This window comes from Benincasa hispida, chromosome 4 (genome assembly GCF_009727055.1).
Source record: "Benincasa hispida cultivar B227 chromosome 4, ASM972705v1, whole genome shotgun sequence".
NCBI lineage: Eukaryota > Viridiplantae > Streptophyta > Magnoliopsida > Cucurbitales > Cucurbitaceae > Benincasa > Benincasa hispida.
Window position 1 is genome coordinate 46,337,677 of NC_052352.1, and position 17,446 is coordinate 46,355,122.

Below are 17,446 nucleotides of genomic sequence, written 5' to 3' on the forward strand. Positions count from 1 at the left end.
CCCATGTTATTAAAAGTCTGAGACTTTTTATAGGGCTTTCGTAGAGCTATATTCGATGCTATAATAAAGTATGAAGGTATAGTTTATTTATTTTGCTATAAAAACATTTAATAGCGTCTTTTATTAAAGCTATAGTATGTTTATATAACTAAAATAATATGTTATCTTTGACTTATAATAGCACTTTTTAAAAAATATAATATAGAATTTATAGCTTTAATCTTATGCTATAGTAAGGTTATTTAGTTTTTTCTAATAGCTATAATTACTATAATAATCCTTTGACAGCACTTTTTTTCACTATATAAATTTTGTTATAGTTTTGTTCATGGCTATAAAAGGTACAATTTTTTCTCAACAATAATAATTTGTATATCATTATTCATATTTGTATTAAAAATGAACTCGTGACTCAAGCTCAACCCACATGTATTAAATACTTTATAACAAATTAAATATCATGACTTTCATTCATATTTGAAATTTTATAAATCTATTAACATTACAAAAAAAGCAATTTATTTATTTCCTAGAACTAAATATAGAAATGATACAAAATAAAGTAATATATCTTTCATGTTTATTTTTCAAGTAAATAAAATATTTTGCAGCCCTTCTTTGTTCACTTGTCGTTCCTAAGATTCTTTTGATCTCCCAATGGACATTTCTTTTGAATGTTGATTTGTATCTTTTGATGGATGCCTATTAAATAAAAAACATAGACACATATTAAATAAACAAACATAACAAAAGAAATCTATTGAATTAATAGCACGAGTCATTTAGAAATCCACTGACACCAAACCAAAACATACTTGAATTAATAGCACAAATCATTTAGAAATCCACTGATATCAGTTCCCTACTTGAAGAGTTTGTTCTCTTAATTTTACCATGAGCTTAAGTTGAAACTTAAATTCATCTTACAACAGAACATGTAAAGGTATCAACATGAATTAACCTTGAAGGTTATATTTGTATGAACCTTGACTACTCATACTTGAATATTACCTAAAACAATTTAACTTTCAATAAACCAATTGAGACACCAAATTTGTACAATATCAAATATCAATATTTGTATTTGAGTGTACACTAAGTCATCAACAAAACACAAAAACCAATAAGATGGAAGCACTATTTATAAGTTTAACTTTTAAAAATCAAGAAGAAAAAACTAAAATTTTATCAAATGTCGTCTTAGCTACATCATAAATTTTCTTATCGTTTTTTTCACCTAATTAAAAGAAAGAAAATTTGTACTAAAAAATCCAAAGTTGTCAAAAAAAAAAAAAAATGGAAAGAAAAAGGAAAAAGAAAAGAATAGAATAGAGAAGAAAAAGAAAACTCATACCAAAAAATAGCCCCTACGTCTCCAAATCGAAATGAATGGACATGACTGACCTGTAGCAATAAAGCTGAAGAGCAAAATAAAATCACAAGACTTATAAACATAGAATCCAAAGGTCAAAATCTTAATATCAAATATAAATCTGTGATTTTCATTCACCTCGGAGAAGAAAGAGCCAAGTTGGTAATAATTCCAAACTAAGAAGGTGATGAATATCCAATCTGAGAAAGAAAAAATATAACCATTATTTTCAAATCACTTAAAAAATATGAAAGAATTTGGAGTCATTACTTCTCTAAGCACACGTTAACTGATATTCTTAAAAATGTTTTCATTCTTCTGTGTGCTATTAGAATTACCTAGCCAATCATGCTTACAACTCTTAAGAAAATTGAAAACCAACGAAAGACTACTAAATAATGACAAAATGAAAAAGACTAACTAGAGAGCTTTCGGTACCACTTTAATCTAAGCTAATTCAAACTCGGTAACAATATCTTCATAACACTTTAGTCCTTTCACAACATTCACTGACACATCCCCTCTCAAGCTCATCTCTCGAACCCGAAAGGAAACGTGAGGATGGTAGATACCATCCTTTTGTGATACCTACTGCCCATCTGAACCTTTTTCGCTTACTAAACTTTAAGTCAAATAAATAAGCAACAACTGTTTGGCTACACTTATTTTATTACAAATAGTATAACGTTTATACAATCATCAGACTCTTAGCTACAACTGTTTACAACAACAACTTAAATCCGGAAGTGTGGTTGTTGAGTGACAGACCTTGACCTTAGCAGCACCCTCGAACTCCATCATTCGCTACATGGGAAGAAAACATAAAAGAAAAGAATGAGCTTCAAGAAGTCCAGTGAGTGACTTTACTTAAAACATAACTTTCATGCTTGGATTGGAAACTGAATTGAAAACTGGCCAAGCAAACATTCATGTATAACATTTCTGTAACATAGTTGGTTTGGTTCTTAGTTGAGAAAGAACACTTTTGTTCGATTCCCCAACCGTAAACCTAGCCTTGAATAAAACCTTTTAAAAACATACCATACCTATACCCAAGTTTCCCTGAGATAGACCAACTCCATACTCCCAGATAATGAGGTGGAACCATACTCACAACTTTATTTACTGAAGTGGAAACAACTCAACACACTCAGTCTTTATGCTAATTGAAACCAACTTAGCGCATAACACTCGTCATACATGCATGTAGAGTTCTCAACTTGGTACTAGATCTAATAGTTTTGAAGCATACTTCCAGAAACGATAACTAACATTTAAACAAGAGTTTCAAATAACTCAAAGCATAAAAAAAATAATTACTAAAGCTTCAGTCACTCACAGTCTTTGGCAACCCTTTTAAGGTACCCCTCCTTTGATGTCAATCCTTCCAACGCCAAGCACTAGTAGGCGTTAAGTACTTAGGCAATTTCCTAGTCTTCAACTTGGCTATGTGGCAACATCTTCACCATCTTGCCCTTAAAACTGCTTGCTTGTTCAAGATTTCCTGATTCAACTTACTCGTTTAATAACATAATTTTCAGACTTTTTCTCAAGACATTTCCTTCTACAAACCTCAGGTTTACTTTAAAATTTGGGCTTCAAATTCTAAAGCAGAGCTCAGAATCTCTAGATTCTTTTACCTTGCCCGGCTATCCCCGATTCTTTGAACACCTCTTGGTTTCCTTCAATTTTGACAGCTCTTAACTTAGAATTTTCTCACAGCAGCCCTTACACATAAACTAAACTCAATTTTTGAGATTTTGGCTCAAGAATTACCTGATTTGCACAAATAGTTTGGGAGAATTCCTCGTTTAAACTTGGTGTTACAGTATGCTCTCAATGCCCGGACAACATCAACACCTTATGCCTTCTTGATCAATGCATGATCTTGCTATCAATGCATGCTCTTCATGATCAACACAAGGCCTTCTCCAAATGTCCTCACCCACTCTTCTTAATGTCTTTTTTAAGGGAATTGTGTTATGAGTTGAAGTAAAGCCTTGGGGTACTATTTATAGGCCTTTAAGAGGCCATCCTCATCATCCCCTAAGGCTCTCAACACATGACACCTTCTTCTAAACTTTTGGAGTGTCTTCTCCTTCCTTTTCCACCACCTACTTCCCTACCACCTCCTACTTTGAGGTGTCTTCTCCATCTTTGTTCTATACATGTATGTGTCCACTTCCTAATTGGTTTGGCCAAGATTTCACTTGGTTGAGCTATCTAGCTTATCTTGCTGTCATTTTGTTTCTTAATATCCAAGAATGCTCAATCTCAACGCACACTTTCCCTCTTGGACACATAGCATCTTTTGAACGCATCCCCCTTGTCAATGCATAGCTTCTTTGAACGCCTATCCTCACTTGGAATGATAGCCTTTGCCATGACCCACCTTATGTCTAACATACCTTTCAAGAACAACGCATAGTCCAATGGCCGCACTCGTCTTCCAATGCTTAGCCTCATGTTTGCCACATACTTCTTCAACCAATGCATAGGTTAGGCGCATGGCTGCCTCACACTCCATGCGTCCAACTTCGTTCATGCGTTCAACTTGCCATTACTTAGTCTAAAACCAATCTCTATTTTCCTTTGATGTGGCTTTTACTTCTAAGTATCACATATACTCAATGCATGCCCTTGCCCCAACGCTTACCATACATAGCTCATGCATCAACGCTTGCATAAGCCTCTTGCCTAAGGCATCTTACTGCACGCATCAACTTAGTCCTATCACACAGCTCCTAGCCTCATCGCATAGCTCATAGCCCAATCGCAAAGCTCATCAGACCCACACCTCAACGCACGCCTATCACCCCTGCGCTCAGCGCCTTGCGCCCGTCCTTGCACGCAATCGAGCACTTCTTCGCTCGCGCATGGCTCTTACTCACGATGGCCTTTACTCGATGCACGATGGCTTTTACTCGAAACACGATGGCCTTTACTCGATGCACGATGGCCTTTCCTCGATGCATGATGGCCTTTACTCGATCACGCATAGCCTTTAATCGATGCAAGATCTGGCCTTTACTCGATGCACGATGGCAAGCTCGATGTTTGATCCCTTCCTCGCTCATGCATACTCGATGCATGATCCTTTTCTCGATCTACATACTCGATGCATGATCCTTTCTTTGATCATGCATGGCTTTTACTCGATGCTTACCTAATGCCTACTTGATGCTTACCTAGTGTTTACTTGATGCTTGCCTAGTGTTTACTCAATGCTTGGCCACCCCTTTCACAGCCAACACTTAGCCAAAATTTCTTCTTGCTAAGCTAACTTATAAATACCCGAGAGTTAAGTTTCCAATACTTAAGTATTTTCCTTATTCATTTTCTTATCCTTTACCCCTTTCCCTACAATTCTACATTAACTTAAATATTAAACCCCTCAATTTACTTATCTCATATTTAAGAAGGGAAAATAGGGTTCGAGTTTCACATTCACCCTTCCACCAGGTGCCGCTAAATAAAAGAAATAGTTTGTGTAACCACCTTGACAAAGAATCGATTCAAGAGATGCACCAATTCAACAATCAAAGTGTAACCACACTTGCAAAAATTGCTAAAAGAAGTCATTTTCTGCAATTCATCCTAAAGATTTCGATCAACAAGCTTCACTTCCCACATAGAGCAGTGTGAAGTTTGACATGAGATATCAAGTGCAATCGATCAAATAAGGTCAGTAAACTAAATTACGACTCTTCAACTCTGCAATTGCACTACCTTTGAACCAAACTCTGCAACAGATTTACAAATTCTTCAAGTTTGAAATTGAATCAACCAAACTATTCAAGCAATGTTGTTAAAATTTCAAATATAAAATTACTTAAATGAAGGAACCTATGAAGACCCCGAGCGAAAACGTGGAGATCGGTCCCAAATTTTTGTTTTATAGAATCAATTATGCATTTAAAAGGGTAAATTACGACATGGCCAAAAATTGAGAAAAGAGAAGAGAAAAAGATATTAGGGTTTCAAGAAACCCTTAACTTTGAAGAATAACCTTCTTCACAAATCTTCTTCTCCGGAATTGATCACAAACAAAACGCAAATGAACCAAATTGGGCACCACCAATTGGAATCTCCTGTATTCTCTATTGGGATGAGAATCACTAACGAGCTTGTAGGCTCTTAGATATTTAGAAGAGAATGAGAGATTGAGAGGAAAGGGAGAGGAAAGAGAGAGTAGTATGTGGATTTTCTTCAGAGAATCCATCTGTATTCTCTTTATGTAATTCCCTCTATAAAAGAAAAAAAAAACACCAATCCAATCTCACATAACCTCAGACTCATTATATGAGTTAAGAGAGATCGGGGGAGGGGGGAAATTATTTCCCTCTTTTTAATTCAAAATTAAAAATAAATTAATTTTAATTTAAATAAAACTATGATATATATATACATATAAACTACTATAGGTTACATGATATAAAACATATAACCTATGGTTTAATATTATATCACATACAATATAAATGATAGTTTTACTTCTCTCAACAATGGTATTTAATATAAATCCCATCTATATTAAATTTAATTATATGAATCAGATTCATATAGTTAATATTTGAATCATATTCAAGTATTTATTTCCTCTCAAATAAACTTTATATTCTAATGTATCATATACATTATAGTAATTATATGATATCACATATAATTAATTCCCTCAAATAATTTGAACGATTCAAATTAATCCAAAATTGATTCTCATTTAATCCCCTATTGAGCTATAGAAGGGAACTCTTGGATTGTAGCTTTAAGCTCCAACGGTAATTGGATAATTAATTAAACTTCTTTAATTAAACTATTCAACATCCATTAATTGTCGATACTCCACTAAAGACCGACAGCCGTATTCTTCACACTATAGATATATTTCTGTATCCATTTGATATAACTAGTCAACGATGGAATGACTCTTCACAAATTGCTCGTAAGTACATTTAGGCAAAAATTAGTTACATCTAAGTATCATTGATCCCTCTAATGAACAATAAGTCATAGTCCAACTATGACAAAATCCCTCTGAGGCCAGGAGAGTGTGTGGCGTCACATTGTTGAAGCATCAAAATCAGACCTTAAGAGAGCAATTTATCTACTTACTATGTATGAAACAAAGCTTCACATATCCATTTCCTCAACATGTCCATCTATAGTCAAGACAGGCATTTCAACAAAGAGTACACAATGATTAAGAAAGGATATAATAAAAGTGAAAACTAAGAAGGGATCTAACAATCAACATTTTTCATGAAGACGTGCTTATATTCCAATCATTGGACGCCACATGAAATTTATTAGCTCCAATTAATTCATTTCAATCAATTTCTCTCATTAGATTTTCTACATTAGTTTTAAACAAGGGTTGAGTATTAGTTTCATTAGTGTGGGGTCGGTTAAACTTGAAAGATTAAGTGAAAGTATTGTCACAATGAATAGACAAACAATTTCAACCCCACAAACAAGATAATTTCATCAACTCGTAGGGTGAACATTGTTCAAACATAATATATTTGAGAAGGGGCACCCCACTCCCATAATCTTTAGAAAAGTAATCACAAAGTTTCAGTATCTTCCTACTAAATACCTTAGCAAAGACTAATTAAATAAACATACTAAAGAGGAAAATAAGAAATTCCAATGACCTTGAGCTAGTAAGTCTTGGCTGAATCCTCCATCTTGCTGTAGATCAAACTGAGGCTCCTAGTATCCTCCTCTTATCTCCTTGTCCGCTTCATTCTACCTTCTATCTGCAATGTCATTAATTCAAAGGAGCACTTATTTATAAATTGTTCTTGGTCTATTGTTTGTATACAGAGGGAAAATAGTCAAACTCAACAATTTTTTTCATCAAACTTCAAGTTTAATCTTAATCAAACTAAACCAATCAAACTACCCCGTATGGAAGTCTCAAGTACCATCCCTCATTAGAAATTTAAGATTACCACATCACATTGAAGAAAAAGAAAAACCAGAGTAAAAAGTTCAAGAGAGATGACAATATTTCTGCTAATTCAAAATACATGTAGAAGAACTATTGTGATCTCCTTACTTCATGACTATATAGGATTGAGATTGAGATTGAGTGGACTTGGTGGTAGTTAGTTGACATTTAGGCAGGGGTTGATTGAACTTCTTTTAGTTGTTTAGTTTATCTCTTATGGTTTGTATCATAATGAAGGAGTGAAAAATGGGTTGAATTCATAGATGTTTTTTTCAAGTCTCAACTATTTGTGAAGCTCCCTGTACTAGTGACCACCTTGCAAATCAAAGGAATTGTTGGAGTAGATAGGGAAAATGTCAAGTTCGCTGATCGTTTCCTATATAGTCATGAAGTATATTTTCAAAAATATTTTTAATTTTTATTTTTTTCTATAAAGGCTTTAATATTACTTTTGAAAAAAAATTCCCTTTTTTTTTTTTTTTTCTTATTTTCATTTTGCATTCTATTAGTTGTGTGATTATGCTTTTTCATTAATAAGTCACCTATATTTTCCTACTTTCGAAGTTCTCTTAATGATGGAGATAAAAATACATTTATTATGGAGGGAGAAAATGAATTTAAAATTTTTTTTTCCATTTTTATTTGGAGAGAGAAAAGAAATTTAATATAATTTTTTTCATTTTCAATTGGAGAGAGAAAATAAATTATTTTATTTTCCATTTCACGGTTTCTAGCTTCTCTTCGTTTTCATGTTTGGTTTTTAATACTATGTGATATATATCCTTGTTTGTTTTGAGTATTATTTGTTTTAATATAATATATTCCAGTGTTTATTTGGTTTATATACCAAATATTTATGTAAACACTTAGGTATCATTTGTGACAGTAATATATTTCCCAATGTTCTGATATGTATGTCAATATACCTTGAAACATTGTCAATATACCTTGGAACGCCGTCAATATGCATTGGAACATATACAGAATTTGTGAAGCACAGACACAGATACGATTGGATACGACGATTCGTCAATTTCTAAAAAACTAAGATACGGATACGTCTAAGGATGCATCATTTTTATATGTTTTTTAATATATATATTTCTAAAAAATGAGGATACTGATACGTTAAAGTACATTTTTTTTCTTTAAAAAAATCTAGGATATAGATAAATTTAGCATACAAGTTAATAACAATAACACAAAATGGAATACAAACACTGAAATACAATACAAAAAAAAGCAACATCTAAGATGTTGAAGTACAATAGTTGATAAAATGCAATAGAAAAGTGATTCATATTGCAAAGAAGAAGAAGAAGAATATTAAAGAGAGAAGTATGAAGATAAACGAAGAACTTATTGTTGAAGATATCCAAATGGTTTATATTTTGGTGAACTTTGTGGGGATTCAAATGTGAAGATGGATATTAGATGATTCAAATCTAGGAGTTGGTCGGTTATTTTTTTTTTCTTTTAGTTTTAGACTCGAGTAGTGAGCATTTTAAATAGGTTGCCTAATTTTAGATTGAGAAAGATTAGATAAGTTACTTGTCCTTTTTCTTAAAAAAAAAAAGTACGCATAGAAATAGATACGTCAAATCGTGTGTCAGATACGTATCTGAAAAGTATTTGAAAGTATAGATACGTAAAATCGCGTGTTAGATACGTATCTGGGAAGTATCTGGAAGTATCGGTATCTGATACGTGTCTGATACTGATTCTTTACCTCACATGAAGTATTTGTGCCTCATAGTACAAAATGAAGAGTAGATATTACAATATATAAAATATAAAGAGTAGATATTACTCTTGTAGATTTCAATTATTAACTTTATATTTTTTCTAAGGCATTGGTTTCTGTAGTTGTCTCAAACAAAGTCTTAACATCAGTTAGTGAAAATGAAGTTTTTCCCTACAAAATATTTTTTCCTAATATGGAAATATCTGGTAGATTTGTTCTATTTGGTATCTTCCTTTATTAAGGCGTGGCTTACCTCCAATTTGGGAGTTGTTTTCTTTTTTAAGATCCATCTATAAAAGTCGTATTAGGTTATTTTTTGAAGGAAGTTGTTGCACTGTGTTTTTTAGGGAGCAAGACATACGACGGTTGAGTTGTTCTACATTGTGATCTTGCTCGTGGTTCATTATTTCGTTGTGCATGGTTTTCACTCATTAGAGTGTTTGGCTCTAAAGTTAATCTCGTACTTAAGGAAAGCCCATATCTTTGCTGCCAAAGAAGGGATTCTCAGTCCTAGAGGGAGCCTAAGACTTAGCGTCAGTGAAGGGTGTTCATTGAAATGAGAAAGATATCATAGTGAGTAGAGTCTCATCCATCTCAAAAGTCGTAGTGATTAACACTAATATTATCAAACATAGGGGGGAGCCTATGTGCACTTGAGAGGGAGTCTCACATCTAGGGGGAGTCTAGGTGGTCTGTAAGTTGAGCTCTACATGAGTCAATGTATATATTAAGTGTACTTTTTAACCCGTTAATATTAATGGATTATCTTTCCTGGGCACTCTACCCTCCAGACGTAGATGGTTTATCTCTGAACTGGATTACCAACTTCTGTATGTCTTTACTTATTTATTTTTTGTTAGTATTTTTTGATGTTGCGATGATTGTGAGTACTTTTCGTTTAATATTCGTATAACGAGTGGCGAGTCATCCTAGAACTTTTTCAATTGGTATCAGAGCGGGTCATTTTTATCTCAGATGTTTCGATCATGGATAGGATAAAAGAACCTAGCTCTACCATTCATCCTTTAATTCTAGATGGAACTAACCATTCGTATTAGAAAGCTCAAATGTCTGTTTTTTGAAGTCGATCGATAAAAAAACTTGGAAAGTAGTGGTTGCTAGGTGGTCTTATCCTACCATCAAAACTGATGATGGGATAGAAGTCATGAAGCCAGAGTCACAATGATCTTGAGATGAAGATGAAGCTTCATTGGGGAATTCTCGTGCCTTGAATTCCATATTTAATTGTGTAGATCGAAATATATTTAGACTAATTAATACTTGTGTCCTATTAAGGAGGCATGAGACATTTTGTCTGTTGTACATGAGGGAACTTCTAAAGTCAAGATGTCAAGGTTGCAGTTGTTCACATCAAAGGTAACAATCTTACCCTTACATAATAAGGTCTGACTGCTACGACATGTATACTTAGACTTTTCTATCAAGAGATGAGTTTTGGTGAAAATTTCAAAGAACATATCTAAATTTTATTAGTTAGATAGAAAAACTATATAAAAAGTTTATTTATCAAAACACCAGGATCCATAAAACATTAGCGTAGTGGAATAAAATTTATATATGACCAAAATAGTGAGTTTTATGGTTGGCTCCTTGAGCGACGTCCAATCATGCCACCTACGCTGTGTCCTTACCTACAAAGTCTGTAAAATAGGATGAGTATATAATATACCCAGTAAGTAGTTCTCACTTAAGGTAGTGACCAGATACACAATCACATGTAATATGTCATGAAAATATATGATTGGGACCCAAAACATAAACTTATCATAACATGAGGTAATCGATTACACTTCTAATGTGAGTTCCCCCGCCTTAGTAGGAAGATGTGGACTTAAGCGAAAACTAACCTATCTGATGATTAGCAGGTCATGCAGTCAGAGGAGCTAGAGTCGCATCCAACACCAACCATTAACATAGACATAAGATTGGACTTGAGGGGTGCAACTATACATACCCTGCTAGTCCCTAGCGTAAACATAACGTAAGATTGGGTCTAGAAGGGTGCAACCATACATGCCCTGCTAACCTTGAAAGTAAAACCTATACCTAATTAAAACTTGATCTTCACATAATCATGAACAAACATAATGCATAGGGTCCCTTGTAGAGAAACGTGTTTTAAATATGTAATGCAACATAACAATAATAATATAATAATGCAACATAACAAAAGTACACTACCATAAAGTACTTAAAGAGAGGGTGAGATAAACTACTTACCTCAATCACGATCTTATCTATTCCTAGTTACTACTTATCATTTACTCCTATAAATTACATGGAAGACACGATGATTAAAACTAATTCACATGTTTATGGTGTAAAAGAATTATTTAAAATTAATTTGTGAAAGCGTTATCTCCTTCATAATTTTCAAGCTATATTTATAAACGGACCAACTAATTCTAGGTAGATACCCAATAATTTTATAAGAACTTTATTATCACAATGTTACTAATTTTAATTTACAAATGTTTTGTCTTATAGATTACTTAAAGACATTATTTATGTGTATTGATTGAGACTTGCAAGTATGTAAAATGAAAGTTAATAATCCTAGTATTAACTCATGAAGTTATTAAAATTATGTGAAAATGGAATCTAAACTTAATATTATTTATGTGAAAGTATTTACTGTCATTAAAATGAAGGAAATAAAATTCTAAAGAAAGAAAATGACTTACGGGGAGAAGACCCACTCTCCAAGCAACTCCTCAACAATTTCCCTCAAATTACCCCTATGATCTTTTGTTATTGCTAACAGAATTTGCCTCATCTCCAATTTATAGATGTCTCCACCGCCATAGCTATTTCTTTCCTTTATTTCTTATTTGTGCTTTTTTTTTTTTTTTATTGTTACACATAACCGACTTTTCCTTTTTTAATTATTTTTAATTACTCCACCGCCAAGCATACAATACATCATCATCATCATCATTATTATTATTTACTTACTATTATTTACTTTAACTGGCATACATGTATACATTGTTATATACATTTTTATTTCCTGTAATTTATTTCTTTACTTTACCGACATAGTGATATATATAATAATAATTTATTGTGCTATCGAAACTTACTAGATTTTTTTTTCTTAAAAATCATTCTATGTCATATTTATTTATTTTTTAGATATTTAATTGTTAAGATATTTTTTTAATAAAAATTTTATTTTTAAATTATTCAAGGATATCTACAGACCAACTTTTAACCTTATGTATTAAATCTAAAATTGGTCTTCTCCAACTAGTCTTAGAAACTTAATTTAAAATAAAAGATTTTCAGCTTGTAAGTTATGCACATACTTGGATTGTTACATTCTTCCCCCCTTAAGAACTTTCGTCCTCGAAAGTTTCTTGGTTCTTAAATAGATAAAGGTATTTGGCTCTCATTTCTTCTACTCGTTCCCATATTGCTTCTTCTACTCGTCGATTTCTCTAGAGAACCTTTATTAAACTTATTTCCCTATGACGAAGTGACTTCTATCTTGTTATGATGCAAACTGGAGTCTCTTCATATTCCAAATTTTCACTTATTTGTAGGGGTTCATAGTTTACTACATGTGATGGATCAGGCATATTTTTTAAACATAGATACATGAAAGATATTGTGTATCATAGAAAGGGTTGGTGGCAAGGCCAATCGATAAGTGACTTGACCAAATCGCTCCAGTATTTCAAAAGGTCCAATAAAGCGAGGGTTAAGTTTGCCTTTCCGTCTGAAATGCATAATGCCTTTCATTGGTGCTACCTTTAGAAATACGTGATCTCCTACTTTGAATTCCAGCTCCTTTCGACGGTTATCAGTATAACTCTTTTGTCTGCTTTGAGTTGTTCGCATTCTTTCCCGAAATAACTTAATTGCCTTCGTTGTTTACTGCACTAATTCAGCTTTCAGTAGCATTCACTCCCCTACTTCATCCCAGTGTATGGGGAATCTGCACTTCTTTCCATATAAGGCTTCAAAGGGAGTCATACCAATTATCGCCTAATGACTATTATTATAAGCAAACTCTATAAGGTGCAGTTGTGAATCTCACGCTCTAGTAAAATCCAAAGCACATGCCCTCAACATGTCTTCTAGGATCTGATTAATTCGTTCTGTTTGGCCATCAGTTTGTGGATGAAAGGCTGTGCTGAAATTTAGTTGTGTGCCCATTGCTTTCTGCAAACTCTTCTAGAACTTGGAGACAAAACGAGGGTCCCGATCTAAAACAATTGATATTGGGACTCCATGCAATCGGATGATCTCTTTTAAGTACATTAGAGCTAGTGCTTCTGTAGTATGAATGGTCATGCAGGGTAAGAAATGGGCAGACTTGGTGAGTCAATCCACAATCACCCAAATCATGTTGTGGCCTTTAACAATTCTTGGGAGTCCTGAGATGAAATCCATGGAAATATGCTCTGATTTCCATTATGAAACATTCAGAGGCTAAAGAAGTCCTTATGGTCATTGCCTTAGAGCTTTCACCTATTGACAAACCAAGTATTTACTTACATAATCGGCTATGTCCTTTTTCATGTTATGCCATCAGTAATGTGCTTTCAAGTCTTGATACATCTTGGTAATCCCAGGATGTATTGAAAAGCATGACTCGTGGGCTTCCTTCAATAGTTATTTCTTGATTTCTTCATCATTTGTTACGCATAAACGTCAATGGTAGAAGTATGCAGAGTCTGAGGTTATAGAGAATTCACAGGTTTCTCCATTCTCTAACTGCAATTGTTTGTTTAGGTATTTATTTGTTTATTGTGCATCAATTATCCTTTACCTTAAACATGAATTGCAATTAGCTGTGTTATTCGAGTTGTGATGGTTTCTGGTATTACTGAGATCTCAGCTCTTTCCAGGTCATCCATTATGTGTTTGGATAGTGTACTTAGAGTTGTCGTGTGAGCTGACTTTTGGTTAGGAGCATCAGCCACAGTGTTAGCTTTTCATGGATGCTAGAGGATCTCACAATCATAGTCTTTGACCAATTCTAGCCATCTTTGTTTCCTCATATTTAATTCCTTTTGGGAAAAGAAGTACTTAAGGCTATTATGATCTTTATAGATTTGGACCTTTTCCCCATATAAGTAATGTCTCCATATCTTTAAAGCAAAGACTACGACGGCTAACTCCAAGACACAGACAGGATAGTTTTATTCATAAAGTTTAAGTTGTCTTGAAGCATACGCTATTACCTTGTCATGTTGCATCAAGACACAACCAAGCCCCTTCTTTGATGTGTCACTATAGAAAGATAAATCCCCTAATCCATCAGGCATAGTTATAATAGGGGTTGTGGTCAATCTTTCTTTTAGTTCCTGGAAGCTTTGTTCACATGTTTGGTTCCAAACAAAAGGATTGTTCTTCTTGGAGAGGTTAGTTAAGGGTAAGGTTATACTTGAGAAATTCTTCACAAATTGTCTATAATTATTCCTACTAACCAAAGAAAGCTCTGTACTTCATTGATCGTTGTTGGACGAGGCCACTTGCTAACTGTTTCAATCTTCGAGGCCACTTGCTAACTGTTTCAATCTTAGCAGGATCCACTGAGATTCCTTCTTGTCTTACAATATGACCTAGGTAGGCAACTTGTCGCACCCAAAACTTGCATTTGGAGAATTTGGCATACAACTTCTTATTTCTCAATATGGAAAAGACGTCCCTAAGATGTTTTTCATATTCTACCTCATACTGGGAATAGACCAGGATATCATCTATGAATACGATCATGAAGTTATTGAGATAGTCTTGAAAAATTCTATTCATCAAGTCCATGAAAGCTACTGGTGTATTAGTTAATCCAAAGAGCATTACAACATACTCATAATGCCCATATCTTGTTTGGAAGGCAGTCATGAGAATATCAGACTCCTTGATTCATAGTTGATGATATCCTGATCGTAAGTCTATTTTGGATAATATTGAGGCTCCTTGTAATTGTTCAAATAGGTCATCAATGTGTGGGAGTGGGTACTTATTCTTTATTGTAAACCTATTCAGCTACCGATAATCAATAGATAAACGCATTGATCCGTCTTTTTTTCTTAACAAATAAGACAGATGCTCCCCATAGAGACATGCTAGGGCATATAAATCCCTTTTCAAACAATTCTTGTAATTGTACTTTCAGTTCTTTTAACTCTGCAGGCGCTATTCTATATGGTGCCTTAGATACAGGTTTAACTCTTGGAATTAAGTCTATATAGAATTCTATTTCTCGACTAGGTAGAAAACTTGGAAGCTCTTCTAGGAATACATCTCCAAACTCTCTTATCACTAGAATGGCCTTAGTATCATCCTTTTGGTTTCGTGAATCCACAATGCTTGCTAGATATGCCCAAGCCTGATGGTTGAGCAAATGCTTAGTTTTTAAGGCTAAAATTATTCTTGGGGCTAATTATGTATTAGAAATTTTAACTTTAAATTTGATTCCTGTTGGAAAGGTGAACATGACCTCTTTATTATGGTAATCTATGCTTGCATAGTTTGCTGCCGATGCGTTATTTTATGCGGTGAAATAATGAAAGGAAATTGCGGTAATGGAAAATGCATTGTGCAACAAGTTTTCTCAGCAGGACCCAAGTATAAATCCTACTGACTTTCCTGGTAAGTTCAGAGTTGAACTCAGGGACTAAGGAAAACAATATGTGGCAGTAATTTTTAGATTACTTTGCGGTAACCAATAAATCAAAGAGTTGTTGGGTTGTTGTTTATAGTATAAAATGTATGCGGCGGAGTTAAGAAAAGAGTTAATACTATGGAGGATGTGATGAATATGTGATAACGGGCAGAAATGCACGTTATCATAGTGCTGAGTTCTTAAACAATGTTGGATTGCGTTGATGAAATATGTTAAATTGCGTCCATTAAGCATAAATTCTATAATATTGCGGTCGCATGCGTTCAACGCATTAGAACTATTGATTTTTGTATTTTTGTGCAGAATATGCATTAACGCAATGCAACGATTGCGATCATAGGAATTCATTGGTCGAGCACAACTTCATCGCAAGGCTTTGCATTGATCGTGCTCACACACATCCGCCCAAGAAGGATCGCCGCAACTTGGTCAGTGCAACATGGTGGGCGCATCTAGATGAAAGGATAATTAAGAGTGATGGGACAGAAAACTGTTGACAGTCGAATCCAAATTAAGTTGATAGCCGATAATGGTCATAAAGTACATTCACCTTTATCGATGACAATTATCCGGTGCATCAGTCAAGAATTAAAGTTGTCCCATCTGTACAACCAGGAGAGAGAAGCCGCCTTTCACCATGGATGCTCTATAAATACCAAGTGCATTCTTCAAAGAAGGGGTTGACGAGTTAACCAGTTGCTTCTGTTCATAATTTCCTTTCCATTTTAAGGCGGAGCAAGAGAAGAGTGATGGCGCCGGAGATTGCCCAGGGCAACTCAAGAAAGAACCTTGAGGCGTAAGAACAGAGACGGGCCGACTCTCACGTGAGCGAGATTATCCTTAAAGCACAAGTAGAAATAGTGTAAACGCCTGGCAGCAAGAAATTGCTACCAGGCTCTTTATTAAACTTGCATTGTTATTTTGTACTTCATCTTCTTATCTATTCAATGGAAGTTCTATTTCTACATCTGCTCACTCTCTTATTACACATGAGTAGCTAAGCTAGTCGAATGGGTTGAGAAGAACTAAGTTAACATGACCTAAGAAGTTCATTGCTTGCGATTGTCTTGTTTTATGCTGTGCAAAATACCCTTTAGAGTTACTCGAGAGAGAGTCTAATGAAAGAACCTAATATCTCGAGAGAGCTAGATTAGAATCTGGACTCGAAAGAGCAAGATTAGGCTTGCATAAACAAGAGATAGGGACATAGAGGTAAGCTCTGTTTGTCAACTTGCATCGCATGCATCCTAGAGATGAGAATGATATTATGTGGTCGCATATTTGTGTGGTTGTCATGCTGTCATCGCATAAATAGAAATAGAGATTTGTGTGTAAACCATGTAGACTTATCGCATATATCACATGCATTCTAGCCTTAGAAACTGTGGTATTCACACCGAGAGGTGGTTTACTGTTGTATGCATGTTGCATGATCGCAAGCACGAACGCATTCTATGGAGTGTTAGCCAAAACGCTTCTCAACCCGTTCATCGCATATTCATCGCATTTCTTTTTTACCAACTCTTTTCAAACTCCGCTGCATTTGTTATTTATCTTTAATCAATGCAAACAACAAACCAAACACTTTACTTATTTACCCAGTTACCGCAAAGTTTCATCAAAATTACAAACACAATCTATTGTCACAAGTACCTGTGTTCGACCCTTGACTTACCAAGAAACTCAAAGGAATTTACACTTGAATTTCGCTGGGAAAAC